The sequence below is a fragment of the Mobula birostris genome, chromosome 24 (assembly GCF_030028105.1).
Source record: "Mobula birostris isolate sMobBir1 chromosome 24, sMobBir1.hap1, whole genome shotgun sequence".
Classification (NCBI taxonomy): Eukaryota; Metazoa; Chordata; class Chondrichthyes; order Myliobatiformes; family Myliobatidae; genus Mobula; species Mobula birostris.
Genome location: NC_092393.1, coordinates 9,555,514 through 9,568,647, shown reverse-complemented (window position 1 = coordinate 9,568,647; position 13,134 = coordinate 9,555,514).

The following is a 13,134-nucleotide window of genomic DNA, read 5'->3' as shown; positions in this document are numbered from 1 at the left end:
CCGGTCACAAAGCCATGCTGACTGTCCCTGATCAGACCATGATTCTCTAAATGCCCATAGATCCCATCTCTAAGAATCTTTTCCAGCAGCTTTCCCACTGCAGGTGTAAGGCTCACTGGTGTATAATTACCTGGACTATCCCTACTACCTTTTTTGAACAAGGGGACAACATTCACCTCCCTCTAATGCTCCAGTACCATTCCCGTGGACAACAAGGATATAAAGACCCTAGCCAGAGGCTCAACAATCTCTTCCCTCACCTCATGGAGCAGCCTGGGGAATATTCCGTCAGTCCCCGGGGACTTGTCCATCCTAATGTATTTCAACAACCCCAACGGCTCCTCTCCCTTAATATCAACATGCTCCAGAACATCAACCTCACTCATATTGTCCTCCTCATCATCAAGTTCCCTCTCATTGGTGAATACCAAAGAGAAATATACATTGAGTACCTCGCTCACTTCCACAGCCTCCAGGCTACCTTACCACCATTATCTCTAATCTCGCCAAGGCCTTCTCATGCCCCCTTCTTGCTCTTCTCAGCCCCTTCTTAAGCTCCTTTCTTGCTACCCTATATTCCTCAATAGACCCATCTGATCCTTGCTTCCTAAACCTCATGTATGCTGCCTTCTTCCACCTGACTAGATCTTCCACCTCACTTGTCACCCATGGTTCCTTCACCCTACCATTCTTCATCTTCCTCATTGGGACAAATTTATCCCTAACATCCTGCAAGAGATCCCTAAACATCGACCACATGTCCATAGTACATTTCCCTGCTAAAACATCATCCCAATTCACACCGGCAATTTCTAGCCGTATAGCCTCAAAGTTTGCCCTTCCCCAATTAAAAATTTTCCTGTCCTCTCTGATTCTCTCCTTTTCCATGATAATGCTGAAGGCCAGGGAGTGGTGGTCACTGTCCCCCAGATGCTCACCCACTGAGAGGTCTGTGACCTGACCCGGTTCATTACCTAGTACTAGATCTAATATGGCATTCCCCCAGTCGGCCTGTCCACATACTGTGACAGGAAACCGTCCTGGACACACTTAAACTCTGCCCCATCTAAACCCTTGGAACTAATCAGGTGACAATCAATATTAGGGAAGTTAAAGTCACCCATGATAACAACCCTGTTATTTTTGCACCTTTCCAAAATCTGCCTCCCAATCTGCTCCTCTGTATCTCTGCTGCTACCAGGGGGCCTATAGAATACCCCCAATAGAGTAGCTACTCCCTTCCTATTCCTGACTTCCACCCATACTGACTCAAAAGAGGATCCTGCTACATTACCCACCCTTTCTGTAGCTGTAATAGTATCCCTGACCAGTAATGCCACCCCTCCTCCCCTTCCCCCCCCCCATCCCTTTTAAAGCACTGAAATGCAGGAATATTGAGAATCTATTCCTGCCCTGGTGCCAGCCAGGTCTCTGTAATGGCCACTACATCATAATTCTATGTATGTATCCAAGCTCTCAGTTCATCACCTTTGTTCCTGATGCTTCTTGCATTGAAGTACATACACTTCAGCCCTACTACCTTTACACCGTTTATTCTGCTTCTCTTTCCTCAAAGCCTCTCTATATGTTAGATCTGGCTTTACTCCATGCACTTCTTTCACTGCTCTATCGTTCTGGGTCCCATCCCCCTTGCAAATTAGTTTAAACCCTCCCGAACCATGCTAGCAAACCTACCTGCAAGGATATTGTTCCCCCTTGAGTTCAGGTGTAACCCATCCAATCTGTACAGGTCCCACCTTCCCCAGAAGATATCCCAATGATCCAAAAATCTAAAACCCTGCTCCCTGCACCAACTCGTTAGCCACGCATTCAACTGCCATCTCCTCCAATTCTTACCATCACTGTCACGTAGCACTGGCAGCAATCCTGAGAATGTCACCCTTGAGGTCCTGTTCTTCAGCCTTCTGCCTAGTTCCTGAAACTCACACTTCAGGACCTCATCCCTCTTCCTGCCTATGTCGTTGGTACCAACATGCATCACGACCTCTGAGGTTGCTTTCCCTCTCGTACCAGGATGTTGTGCACCCGGTCAGAGACATCCAGGGCCCTGGCACCCGAGAGGCAACAAACCATGCGGGTGTCCTTCTCACGTCCACAAAATCTCCTGTCTGCTCCCCTGACTATAGAGTCTCTAATGACGACAGCTCTCCTCTTCTCCGTCCCACCCTGCTGCAGCACAGGGTCACACTCAGTGCCGGAGGCCCTGCCACTGTGGCTCACACCTGGTCGGCCGTCCCCGCCAACAGTATCCAGGACGGTAAACTTATTATTCAGGGGAATGGCTACAGGGGTGCTCTGCACTACCTGTCTGCTCACCTTCACTTTCCCCCTCTGACTGTTACCCAACGACCTGCCTCCAACAGCCTAGGTGGACTACCTCCCTGTAGCTCCTATCTATGACTGCCTCATTCTCCCTTATGAGTCAAAGGTCATCCAGCTGCTGCTCCAGATTCCTTACATAGTCTTCCAGATCGCCCAGCCGTATGCACTTCTGGCAGATGTGACTCTGCGGGAGAGGGGAGTTCCCCCAAGACTGCCACATCTCACATGAGAGGCACATCACCGTCTCAGGAGGCGTTGTAAAGACCGGCTGCGAGCAAGCTTGTCTTCCACCTTTCCTTGTCAAAGCCTCTCGAGTCAAAGCCTCAAAGCTCCACTCCTTCACTGGCCCACTCACTCTTGTCTTGTCAGTCCCCATTGGAGCAACTTGCTGATGGAAGACTAGTGAAACCATGTGTGATCTCTAGACCTGGTTGGAGGACCACTGCTTCATGGAGCCTTGTTGCCACTTGTTGGAGTAGTCTTTGTGGTATGGATTTGGCTGTTTCCTGGGCCAGCTGAGTGGCTGCCAGCCACTCTGAGCTAGGTAGGGATCCGGTTGTTTCTGTAGCCAGCGGAGGTTGCTGGCTGAACTGAGACTTGGAGCTACCCTGAAGCAGAGATGGGAACTGTCTGTTGTTCTTTGGTGTTTGTCTTTTCTTGTCCTTGCTTCTGTGGGGTAAGTCAAGCCATTCTGCTGTTGCCCTCTTGGGGGGTCATGTCTTGTCTTGTCTTTTCCTCTGTTGGGTAAGTCTGGCTGTCCTGCTGTTACCCAACAGGTGGACCTGTCCCACCTTGGTGTGGGGAGGTTGAGTCCCGGCTTATCTAAGTATAAGTCCCAGCTCCGTGTCTATGTACTGTCCTGTCTCATGTTGGTGTTGTGTTAACGATGAGTCCTGGCTTTTTGAAGGACAAGTCCTGGCTCTATGTTGATGTTCAGCTCGCAGTCCGTCTCTCAGCTCCAGCCTCTGAGTTATCAGCCTTCGCATTTCAAGATGAAGATCCCGCAGCCAAGCTCCAAGAACCCAAGCCTCGAGGATCCCGCAGCCAAGCTCCAAGAACCCAAGCCTCGAGGATCCCGCAGCCAAGCTCCAAGAACCCAAGCCTCGAGGATCCCGCAGCCAAGCTCCAAGAACCCCAGCCTCAAGGATCCCGCAGCCAAGACTCAGGAACCCTAGCCTCGAGGATCCCGCAGCCAAGCTCCAAGAACCCAAGCCTCGAGGATCCCGCAGTGAAGCTCCAAGAACCCAAGCCTCGAGGATCCCGCAGCCAAGACTCAGGAACCCAAGCCTCGAGGATCCCGCAGCCAAGCTCCAAGAACCCAAGCCTCGAGGATCCCGCAGCCAAGCTCCAAGAACCCAAGCCTCGAGGATCCCGCAGCCAAGCTCCAAGAACCCCAGCCTCGAGGATCCCGCAGCCAAGACTCAGGAACCCAAGCCTCGAGGATCCCACAGCCAAGCTCCATGAACCGCAGCCTCGAGGATCCCGCAGCCAAGCTCCATGAACCCCAGCCTCGAGGATCCTGCAGCCAAGACTCAGGAACCCAAGCCTCAAGAGCAAAGATCCCAGCCTGTCTCCAAGCTCAGGCCTCTAGACCCCAGCCACGTCCTGTCCTGAAGCCATGTCATGTCCTTGCCTGGTTCCGGGGTCCGAGCCCGAGGCAAGACCCAGGTTCTGGGTCCTTGTCCAGTCTCGGGCTTGGAGTCCAAGCCTTGTCTCCTAGTCCATGGTTCCTAGTCCTGGCCCCGCTTTCCCTAGCCCAAGTCTGCATTCTTGTCCCTGCTCCTTGCCTGAATCCTGTCACGTCCCTACTCTAGTCAAGTCCTGTTCCTTGTACTTCAGTGTCTGTGTCTTGCATCTGGGTCCGTTTCCAGCATCCCATTGTGACATGGACTATTTATTTATTTTGTATTTTATACTAATTTTATGTCTTCGCACTGTACTGTAGCTGTCAAACACTAATTTTATGTCAAATAATTTAGTGATAATATACCTGATTCTGAGTTTCAAAGTTGAGTTTTTGTCACTTGCACAAGTACATGTATGCACAGGTGCAATGAAAAACTTACTTCCAGCAGCATCACAAACATCAAATAAGCAGCATTCACAAGAGGAACATAAATTCAGCACAATTTTTGAAAGAAAGAACATGATTAAAACAAAAGAAACAGTGTCTCTTAGTGCAAAGTGTTCATATGTTTAATAACTTTAATAACTAGGGTTGTGCCAGTTGATACAAGACCAAATGTTTGAAAGGAAGTACCTGTTCTTAAACCGGTAGCGTTGGACTTCAGGCTTCAGGCTGCTGCCTGATGCTCCAACACTATTGTGGCCTAAGCAAATTTTTATACATCTAGAATATGACTTATGACAATTTATTTACCCCTGCCCCTCTTCCATTCCCATTAGATTACTTCCACACCTTTGGACTTCTCTGCTCACAACCAACAAAAATATAGACTTCTATCCCCAATTGCACTGAATTTAAGTCTAGCAGATTTTTGAGCTTAGAGTCATAGGGAAATCTGGGCCTACATCATTTCCACAATACATGTGTCCACCAGAGTGTTATGGAAGATGGTGCAGAAAACTCATGAAATGGCTCCAGTCACTTACCTGCAGTGACTGCTTTCTGCTTCTCCACCTACGATCGAGTCAGAACTATTTCCCATGTGGAGCTGGTATGCTGCCCAAAGGTCTCGCAGTCATTTGTTTCTGCACATTGAACAAAAACAAAATAAATATTGGCAGGAATTTCACTGTAATTGTTGCAATGATTCAACACCACATCAACATGTAAGCACCTATTTTTCAACAGTGACACTTATTTGTGTACAGAAGATATTATTGCCCATTGCATGTCAAGACTATAGGGAGCAATAAATTATCTTTTGCTTCTAATGGCACTTCTGACTCTACAGTCCCCCTGGAGTATCTGCTGGAATATCAAGCATGAAGTTTACATAAACTCATGGATAAGTCAGTACTGAAATTTTGTTGAAACACAATTCAAAGAGAACTTGTGGAGGTGGATTTGACTGGTACTCTCAGTGGTCTGCCAGTTGTACCTGTACTGTTGTTAATCCAGTTCCTTCATACAAACATGTAGCAACTCTTGACCTAGAACTGTGTACCTTTGCAGCTTACATTATCACTAAGGATCTCCTTGCCCTGTTAATGATGGTAATCCAGATGCCTTACACTGTCACTTATTAAGCCCTCTGCTTTTGTCATGAATTGCTGCACTTAGTAACTACCTGCTCCTCAGTAAATAACTCCTCCCAATGGACATTATTACTTTCTTTCTTCTTTTTCTTGGGGCCCTTAGCTTCCAGTGGAGCATAGGTCATTGATGACCTCCCGTCTCCATCGTCCGAAGCAGTGTTAAGGTTGGAGCTCATCAATGTTTCTGTCAATCCATTGTATCAATTGTACAGGGGTTTGGCCTGTGCAGCTTCACCAGAACCTCGTTAGACAGCCTTACCCATTTCCACCTCTCACAACAAGAACATAGGGTTGGATTTTGAGAGGCATTACATTTTTTATGGATGGCAGAATATCTGTATTGTTGAGTACCCAGCAAGTATTGTACATCACTTAGTCCCCTTAAGAAGATTTTGGTGCTCTGCCGTCTTAAACCTCGGTTAATTTTGAGATGAAGTTACTCCCACATTTCTGTTGGGTTCTCTTTCAAAATTCAGATCCAGTGACAAGGAGGGAATGTTGTGAAAGCAGCAGCTGGTGGTGGTGCAACTATACACCTTGCTGCCTTTGTCCTTCTGGATGGTAGAGATCAAGGGTTTTGGAATTGCTGTTGAAGTAGGGTGGCGGGGTGGGATTAGGTCTCTACCAAAGGAGGTGCGAGATGCTCCCTCCCTCTGCTAGCCTGGCAAGGTGTAACACCTGCTTAGCCCCACGATCAGAGTCACATGAAGCAGGTGGTGTATGTTCGTACGAGTAGCTGGTGGATATCAGAAGTCTTGGTTATGCAACCACTGACGCCAGGCAGACAATCTCTGAAGAATACTGATAATGGCTGGGGTCACCCTATTTGCAAAGACATTGCCCAGAAGAAAGCGATGACAAATCACTTCTGTAGGAAAATCTGCCATGAGCAATTACGGTCATGGAAAGAGCATGATTGTCCGTATCATACGACATGGCACACGATGATGATGATGATGATGTTGAAGTAATCCTGACAGTTTGCTACCATACATTTTGCAGATGGTACTCACTGCATCCACTGTAGAGTGCACTGCAGTAGCTAGAGCCTGGTTTCCCTGACGGTGCGGGATCTCAGGAAGGAGTTCTGATGAATCATCTATTCAGCACTTTTGGCTGAATATAGCTGCAAATGTTTCTGAATTGTTTCTAGCACACACATATTGGGCCCAAGCATCACTGATGATGGAATATTCTCAAAGTCTTGTCCCACACTCTGATTGATACACTATTCTGATGAGCTGTGGCACAGCTGCAGAAACTTGATTGCATCCCGTGGTGGTAATATCACCTGAGCTCCATCTATGTCATGTTCTGTGCATTGGTTAGCACCCCATATTCCCATATTGCAGCTGCATTGGACAATGAACTCATTTTTAGAGCGGAATGCTCATTGTGCACTTTCTTGTACTCCTTATTCAAACAAGGTTCATCCTCTCTCGTGATCACTGGGAGTGAAGGATCTGCCAGGACATGAGGTTACAATGTGGGGTGCAGTTCAGTTTCTGATGCTGCTCATGTCCACACTGGAACACCTTGGAAGTAACAAAAGCAGGGTGTTGCCCCTATATGAGGTGTGGGGTTGTCATCACAACCATAACTTCCATAGGCAATTGTATCTACATTTGGTAAAATGATAAGGAAAGGTTCAGAGTGTTTTATTCCTCAAGCTGGTTTATTCATCTTTTTGCAGCCCAGATCTAATGACTAATTCAGTCAGCGCTCAAAAAGCTGAGTAATTGTGAAACCAATCCTGTGGTGCTGCACTGAAAGATCTTTCACCTTTGTCCTCAGAGCTCCTTTCAACAGAAGGAGCCGTGAGGAAGCTCTCTGCTGAGGACAAAGAATATTCAAGAAGAAGTATTCTTGCCCAGATTTGATCTGATGACATGAAGCTTCATGGGCTCAAAGTCAACTCTGAGCAATCTTTGGCCACGACATTCTCATGCGTACCACCACCGCTGCTTCTAAGTGAATACATGTCCAGGGATTGTGATCCAGGTTGTTGGCTTAAAGATCTGTTTCTGCAAATACAATTATGCCAGGCTAATGTTTAATTGTTCTGTAAATCTTTACACTAGCTCTCTGGCTGTTTGCAAGGGACAATTTCCATAGTCAACTGGGTTGGGAGTGAGCTTGCCCTGTCTAAATCCACTTCTTTCACGCCTCATTGAATCAAACTCGTAATGTTATGGAAATGTTTACATGCATGAAACTGTCTAATTAATAATTTAAATTAATACACATTGAATTTGCTCTCCTTTTCTTTAAACATTTGTATTTTGGTACTGCTGGGTGCTCATTTAAGAACTCAATTTCCCAATTCATTTAAAAGTGGGAGGGGGAGGGGGAGATCCGAAATGATAGAAGACAGGAGGGGGAGGGATGGAGCCAAGAGCCAGACAGGTGATTGGCAGAAGGGATATGAGAGGATCATGGGACAGGAGGCCGAGGGAGAAAGAAAAGGGGGAGGGGGAGAAAGCCCAGAGGATGGGCAAGGGGTCAGAGAGACAGAGGGAGAAAAAGGAGAGTGAGAGAAAGAATGTGTGTATATAAATAACAGATGGGGTACGGGGGGGGGGGGAGGTGGGATATTAGCAGAAGTTAGAGAAGTCAATATTCATGCCATCAGGTTGGAGGCTACCCAGACGGAATATAAGGTGTTGCTCCTCCAACCTGAGTGTGGCTTCATCTTTACAGTAGAGGAGGCCGTGGATAGACATGTCAGAATGGGAATGGGATGTGGAATTAAAATGTGTGGCCACTGGGAGATCCTGCTTTCTCTGGCGGACAGAGCGTAGGTGTTCAGCAAAACGATCTCCCAGTCTGCGTCGGGTCTCGCCAATATATAGAAGGCCACATCGGGAGCACCGGACGCAGTATACCATCCCAGTCGACTCACAGGTGAAGTGTCGCCTCACCTGGAAAGACTGTCTGGGGCCCTGAATGGTGGTAAGGGAGGAAGTGTAAGGGCATGTGTAGCCCTTGTTCCGCTTACAAGGATAAGTGCCAGGAGGGAGATCAGTGGGGAGGGATTGGGGGGGGGGGGGACGAATGGACAAGGGAGTCGCATAGGGAGCGATCCTTGCGGAAAGTAGAGAGGGGGGAAGGGAGAGATGTGCTTAGTGGTGGGATCCCGTTGGAGGTACGGAAGTTATGGAGAGTAATATGTTGGACCCGGAGGCTGGTGGGGTGGTAGGTGAGGACCAGGGGAACCCTATTCCTAGTGGGGTGGCGGGAGGATGGAGTGAGAGCAGATGTGCGTGAAATGGGGGAGATGCGTTTGAGAGCAGAGTTGATGGTGGAGGAAGGGAAGCCCCTTTCTTTAAAAAAGGAGGACATCTCCCTCGTCCTGGAATGAAAAGCTTCATCCTGAGAGCAGATGCGGCAAAGACGGAGGAATTCCGAGAAGGGAATGGCATTTTTGCAAGAGACAGGGTGAGAAGAGGAATAGTCCAGATAACTGTGAGAGTCAGTAGGTTTATAGTAGACATCAGTAGATAAGCTGTCTCCGGAGATAGAGACAGAAAGATCTAGAAAGCGGGGGGAGGTGTCGGAGATGGACCAGGTAAACTTGAGGGCAGGGTGAAAGTTGGAGGCAAAGTTAATAAAGTCAACGAGCTCTGCATGCATGCAGGAAGCAGCGCCAATGCAGTTGTCGATATAGCGAAGGAAAAGTGGGGGATAGATACCAGAATAGGTACAGAACATAGATTGTTCCACAAAACCAACAAAAAGGCAGGCATAGCTCGGACCCATACGGGTGCCCATAGCTACACCTTTAGTTTGGAGGAAGTGGGAGGAGCCAAAGGAGAAATTATTAAGAGTAAGGACTAATTCCTCTAGACGGAGCAGAGTGGTGGTAGAGGGGAACTGATTAGGTCTGGAATCCAAAAAGAAGCGGAGAGCTTTGAGACCTTCCTGATCCCATTCCCATTCTGACATGTCTATCCACGGCCTCCTCTACTGCAAAGATGAAGCCACACTCAGGTTGGAGGAACAACACTTTATATTCTGTCTGGGTAGCCTCCAACCTGATGGCATGAACATTGACTTCTCTAACTTCCGCTAATGCCCCACCTCCCCCTCATACCCCATCCGTTATTTATATAAACACACATTCTTTCTCTCACTCTCCATTTTCTCACTCTGTCCCTTTGACCCCTTGCCCATCCTCTGGGTTTTTACCCCCTCCCCCTTTTCCTTCTCCCTGGGCCTCCTATCCCATGATCCTCTCATATCCCTTTTGCCAATCACCTGTCCAGCTCTTGGCTCCATCCCTCCCCCTCCTGTCTTCTCCTATCATTTTGGATATCCCCCTCCCCCTCCCACTTTTAAATCTCTTACTAGCCCTTTCTTCAGTTAGTCCTGACGAAGGGTCTCGGCCTGAAACATGGACTGTACCTCTTCCCAGAGATGCTGCCTGGCCTGTTGCGTTCACAAGCAACTTTGATGTGTGATTGCTTGAATTTCCAGCATCTGCAGAATTCCTCGTGTTTGTGATTCATTTACTTGTTTGAAGCTGGTAGGACTTCTTTTCACTTGTTGCTTCTATCATTGACTGAGGGTACCCAGTCTACAGGGATCTGCCATATGTGAAGGGAATTGGGATCAAGGACACTTCTGTGGGACTAAAGTCACTTTGGAATAACCTGCTTAAGGGTGACAACTTTCCCAAAAGGCAGTTACTGTATGAACTAGCTGGACTTTAAAAACAATTTTTAAGTTCCAAAGTTCTTAACTGAGAGCAAACTCCAGAATTTCCATGTTTCCACTTGAACTCACACATCCAAATTATAAGGCATAGACAATTGATTTAATAACTTCATTACCACATCAGAGTCAAAATCTATCACTGCATGTAAGCAAGTCCACAGGGACAGAGAGCCTTCAGAATCAGGGACACAGGGATGGGGAGAACCTGGAATCAGGGACGCAGAGACAGGAGCAATCATTGTAGAGATTATTAAACTGAACCCATGGTATTCAGTTAAGCAACAAATACAATGTGTAATTGTAACTCCTGAAGTTATTGAACTGTGTGTTAAATTCATTCTAGGATCCCTTGAACTGGCACTTCATAAGCATAAAGAATCTTTAATTGACAGCAAATGAGCAGTAATTTTTTATCTGTGACAGTGCACCAGAGTCAAACTTTGTTCTGAAAGCAATAGGAATGAGCAGTGATATCTACCTGTGACAGTGGACCAGATCCATATATGAGCAGTTATTTCTACCTGTAACAGTGGACCAGATCCAGATCTGATTCTGAAATGTACCTAACACATTTTATTCACATTACTTTTCTTTCTCATTTAAGAAAACAAATCCATAAAATCATCGAAAAGATTTACATGTATGAAATAGTCCGCTTCTTGAAGACAGAAACGGGTGAATTTATTATGGGGAACAAGGAAATGGCAGACGAGTTGAACAGGTACTTTGGACCTGTCTTCACTAGGGAAGACACAAACAGTCTCCCAGATGTAATAGTGGCCAAATGACCTAGAGTAATGGATGAATTGAAGGAAATTTATATTAGGTAGGAAATGGTGTTGGATAGGCTGTTGGGTCTGAAGGCTGATAGGTCCCCAGGACCTGATGGTCTGCATTCCAGGGTACTTAAGGAGGTGGCTTTAGAAATCGTGGACGCATTGGTAATCATTTTCCAATGTTCTATAGATTCAGTATCAGTTCCTGTGCATTGGAGGGTGGCTAATGTTGTCCCTCTCTTCAAGGGAGGAAGAGAGAAAACAGGGAATTATAGACCAGTTAGCCTGACGCCAGTGGTGGGAAAGATGCTGGAGTCAATTATAAAAGATGAAATTACGACACATCTGGATAGTAGTAACAGGATCGGTCCGAGTCAGCATGGATTTACAAAGAGGAAATCATGCTTGACTAATCTTCTGGAATTTTTTTGAGGATGTAACTAAGAAAATGGACAAGGGAGAGCCAGTGGATGTAGTGTACCTGGACTTCCAGAAAGCCTTTGATAAAGTCCCACATAGGAGATTAGTGGGCAAAATTAGGGCACATGGTATTGGGGGCAGAGTACTGACATGGATTGAAAATTGGCTGGCTGACAGAAAACAAAGAGTAGCGATTAACGGGTCCCTTTCGGAATGGCAGGCGGTGACCAGTGGGGTACCGCAGGGTTCAGTGCTGGGACTGCAGCTGTTTACAATATATATTGATGATTTAGATGAGGGAATTAAAAGTAACATTAGCAAACTTGCCAATGACACAAAGCTGGGTGGCAGTGTGAAATGTGAGGGGGGTGTTATGAGAATGCAGGGTGACTTGGACAAGCTGGGTGAGTGGGCAGATGCATGGCAGATGCAGTTTAATGTGGATAAATGTGAGGTTATCCACTTTGGTGGTAAGAACGGGAAGGCAGATTATTATCTAAATGGAGTCAAGGTAGGAAAAGGGGAAGCACAATGAGATCTAGGTGTTCTTGTACACCAGTCAGTGAAAGCAAGCATGCAAGTACAGCAGGCAGTGAAGAAAGCTAATGGCATGCTGGCCTTCATAACAAGGGGAATTGAGTATAAGAGCAAAGAGGTCCTTCTGTACAGGGCTCTGGTGAGACCACAGCTGGAGTACTGTGTGCAGTTTTGGTCTCCAAATTTGAGGAAGGACATTCTTGCTATTGAGGGAGTGCAGCGTAGGTTCACAAGGTTAATTCCCGGGATGGCGGGACTGTCATATATCGAAAGATTGGAGCGACTGGGCTTGTATACTCTGGAATTTAGAGGGGATCTTATTGAAACATAAGATTATTAAGGGATTGGACACGCTGGAGACAGGAAGCATGTTCCCACTGATGGGTGAGTCCAGAACCAAAGGCAACAGTTTAAGAATTAGGGGTAGGCCATTTAGAATGGAGTTGAGGAAAAACTTTTTCCACCCAGAGAGTGGTGGATATATGGAATGCTCTGCCCCAGAAGGCTGTGGAGGCCAAGTCTCTGGATGCTTTCAAAAAAGAGATGGATAGAGCTCTTAAAGATAGTGGAATCAAAGGTTATGGGGATAAGGCAGGAACTGGATACTGATAGTGGATGATCAGCCATGATCACAGTGAATGGCGGTGCTGGCTCGAAGGGCCGATTGGCCTACTCCTACACCTATTGTCTAATTTTTAAATTAACTGACCATTGGCGACAATAAAATATAAAGTATAAAGTTTAAAAAGGGTTCTAAGAGTAAACCTAACAATTATCGGCCTGTAACTTTGACGTTAGTGATGGGTAAATTAATGGAAAATATTCTTAGAGATGGTATATAAAATTATCTGGATAGACAGGGTCTGATTAGGAACAATCAACATGGATTTGTGTGTGGAAGGTCAAGTTTAACAAATCTTATTGAATTTTTTGAAGAGGTTACTAAGAAAGTTGACAAGAGTAAGGCGGTGGATGTTGTCTATATGGACTTCAGTAAGGCCTTTGACAAGGTTCCACACAGAAGGTTAGTTAGGAAGGTTCAATCGTTAGGTACTAATATTGAAGTCATAAAATGGATTCAACAGTGGCTGGATGGGAGATGCCAGAGCGTACTGATGGA